This window comes from Canis lupus, chromosome 9 (genome assembly GCF_048164855.1).
Source record: "Canis lupus baileyi chromosome 9, mCanLup2.hap1, whole genome shotgun sequence".
Taxonomy (NCBI): domain Eukaryota; kingdom Metazoa; phylum Chordata; class Mammalia; order Carnivora; family Canidae; genus Canis; species Canis lupus.
In genome coordinates, this window is record NC_132846.1 from 16,223,842 (window position 1) to 16,227,644 (window position 3,803).

The 3,803-nt window shown below is 34.8% G+C and overlaps 1 pseudogene; it reads left to right on the forward strand.

Moving 5' to 3' along the window:
• The first annotated feature begins 396 nt into the window (after positions 1 to 396).
• LOC140640605 (large ribosomal subunit protein eL13 pseudogene) lies at positions 397 to 918 on the forward strand (annotated as a pseudogene).
• The last annotated feature ends 2,885 nt before the right edge of the window (positions 919 to 3,803 follow it).

The following is a 3,803-nucleotide window of genomic DNA, read 5'->3' on the forward strand; positions in this document are numbered from 1 at the left end:
TAGTAGTTGTGATAGACTACTGAAATGGCCACAAGTTCTTTCCATTCCTGTATATATGCTCTTTTGCAGTATTACCCTTCAGGTCCTCCAACAAAAGTTGGCATCTACTTGTCTTGAAGCTGGGTTGTCTGCATAACTTTATTTGGCCAGTTGGACACTGCAAATGTGTTTGCTTTCATGCTGTACTTCAAAGAGGTTTGTACTCTTGTTATACTTGAAGCTCTTAGATAACCTATATGCTAAAGGTTGAGAAGCTTTGTTGAGGAGACCCAACGTACTCCAGCCAATAATCAGTCATGATCTGGCTGACAGCCCAGTAACCACCAGTCATTTAATTGAGTTCATCCTTGAGTATCCAGCCAGCAATCCAAGGCATGCCACATTATCCTGCATTTCATGTCTGGACCCACCCAGCCTTTAGTGAGGTGCCCCATGGTGAGGTACCACACCAAACTTTGAGCCGGCAGGGGTTTTAGTTTATAAGAATTAAGTGTGGCTAGCACCCACAAGAAGGTGGAGTGGACCATTGGGATCTCAGTCGATCCAAGAAGTGGAACAAGTTCACAGAGTCCCCTGCAAGTAAATGTGTGACACCAGAAAGAGTGACACCAAGCTCATTTTCCTACTCAGGAAGACCTCAGCTCCCAAGAAGGGAGACACCTCTGTTGAAAAACTCAAATTAGCTACCCAGTTGACAGGACCAATTGTGCCCCTACAGAAAGACTATAGGAAGGAGAAAACTAGAGTCATCTCAGAGAAGAACTTCAAGGGTTCACCAGTGTTTGTGTGGCCCGTGCCAATGCCCAGCTCTTTGGTGTCTGGGCAAAAAGGGACAAGGAAGCTGCAAAACAGGATGTTGAAAAGGATAAAATAAAGTGCCCTTGGCAACTTTTGATAAAAATACATATGTATTTCTAAAGCCATATGCAATTAATAGCACAACATCAAAATATTTAAAGCGCACATTGACAAAACCAAAAAGAATAACAGGAAAATCTACAATAATGAAAAAAGATTTTTAACACATTGATAGGAAAAGGGACCCCCCAAAAAAAGAAAAAAAATTTGAATATAACAATTATAAACCTGATATAATTGATATCTATAAAACAGTATTCTCAGCTACTATAGAATATATCTTCCCAAAGATCTTAGCAAAATTGATCAGGCCTTGCATTTTTTCTACTCTGAAGTTTGCATGCTTGCCTGATCTAATATTTCTAAACCCTCTTCCCCTTTTTAAAAAATATCTAACTTATGTTGCTTTTCACTGAAATTATATGGTTCTGTCGCTACCCTTGTCTGAAACTTAACCTGTAGGGTAACTGGGATGCTAAGCTTGTAAAATGTTCTCCTTTTATCTTCAGTGTATCTCCTTAATCCTCTTTCAATCTGATTCATTTATCTTGTTATGATGAGAATAAGGTGTAACCTTGTGACTGAAGACTTGGTTATAAAAAATTGGCCATAAAAAATTTCAACACATTTCAAGGATTAAAATCATATAGAGTATGTACTTTTACCATTGTGAAATTAAGTCAGAAATCAGAAATACAAAGATAAGTTTAAAATCCCATAGGTAAAAGAATAAATCATAGTAGAAGTTTGAAAACAATTACATTTTAAAATTTGTCCAACACATCTTAAATGACATGTCAAGAGAAATTTATAGTCTTACTTACATGTGTAAGAAAAAAAGATCTGAAAATCCATGATCTATGTACCCATCTCAAGAAGTTAGAAAAGGAATAGCAAATTAAACCTAGAAAAGAGAAAGAAGGAAATGATAAGGACAAGAGCAGAAAATAATGAACAGTTTAGAAAGAAAATCAATAAAACCAGAAGTTGATTCTTTGAAAACGCTAATAAAATTGATAAATCCTTAGTAAAAATATGATAAACAAAAGAGAGAAGGTATTAATTACCAATTTGAGGAATGAAAAAAAAAAGATATTTTAGCAAATTCTAAAGACATTTTAAATTTTAGCCATAGGGAATAAGCTGATGCTGGACTTGTCCTGCGATAAGCAAGTAGGAAACTGAATATAATTTGTGGAAGTTGCTATGTTTAGACATGGGAATATGATCCTGGAGTAAAAAAATACAAACAGGTGAGTCCCATGAACACCCCTGCTCTTTGACTGGAGAGGCTTCCCAGATTACAGCATAGGAAGGGGCAAATAAGACAGAGCACAGAGATCCCATCAAGAGGACTGAGATTAAAAGTTTGGGGAATTAAATAAGGCAACTGGAGTGTGTGAGACATGGGAAAGGGAAGTCTGCAAATAAATAGCTCCAGATGTCTGGTTCTTGAGTGTGTTGCTGAATGCTGAATGGTGCGTGAATAAGGTGAAACTCATGGGGCATGGTAAAGAACTACTGAGCGATTCTCTCGTTGCTCACACAGGTTTGGGAGATGTTCAAGTTCTGACTGACTCAGATAGCTCTTTGGATAATTCTACTAGACATTTATAGAGGAAGTAATGCTAATTCTATACAATCTCTTCTAGAAAATAGGAGGAAAAACTTCCTAACTCATTTTATGAGGCCAGCATTATCCTAATACCAAAACCAGACAAAGATGTATAAGGAAAGGAAACTACAGACCAATAACATTCACGAACTTAAAGATAAGAATTCTAAACAGACATGATGATGTACAGATCAAATTTTAAGGAATTACTAAAAAGCTACTAGAACTAATGATTGTCTCTAGCAAAGTACAGAATGCAAAGACACTGTACAAAAATTGCATATATATGTGTGTGTGTAAGTAAGTATATAGGCATACATAATACTTCCATATGTAATACATGTGCATGCACACACACCCCACAGTAGAAAGTGAAAATTTTAAAACTAGCATTTACAAGAACATCAAACAAATGAGAGACTTAGAAATAAATTTAACAAAATATGTGAAAGACCTGTACACAGAAAAGACATAGCAATTAAAGAAGACCTATATAAATAGAAATATCATTTTCTTGGATTGGAAGAATCAATATTTTTAAGATGTAAGTCTCAGATAGATTTATATTTCCAATGCAGTTTTAATGAAAATCCCAGCAGTCTTTTCTATGGAAATTGATAGACTGATTCTACAATTTATATGGAAATGTAAAAGATCTAGAATAGTCAAATGATTTTGAAAACTAAGAACAAAGTTGAAGGACTTACATCTGATTTCAAGACTTTCTGTGATGAATCACTGAATTCTACTCCAGAAACCAATATTACACTGTATGTTAACTAACTAAAATTTAAATGGAAAAAAAAAAAAAAGACCTTCTGTGAAGCTACTACTGGTAATCAATACAGAGTGGAATTTATATAGATTAAGGACAGAGTAGAGAGTTAGAAATTGGTCTGTTGCTGTTTGATGGAGGTGCAAGGTAATTAAATTTGAGACAGATAATTTTTTCCATTAAATGGGGATGGGAACAGAATATACAGGTGGAGAAAAAAATGTACCTTGACCCTTAACTGACTCCATATAAGAAATTAACTAAAAATGGACCTAAGCATAGCAATAGACCTTCTAGAAGAAAACATGGGAGAATGTTTTCACGTTTTGGGGTAGCCAAAGATTTCTTAGAGTACAAAATACATATAAGAAGAAATTGATTAATTGATATTTTTTGTTTGTTTTTTCTTTGTTCATTTGTTTTGTTTCTTAATTCCCACACAATGAGTTAAATCATGATATTTGTCTTTTTCTTACATACTTCATTTACCATTGTATCCTCTAGATCTATCCATGTTGTTGCAAATGGCAAAATTCTGCTCTTTTTTATGCCTGA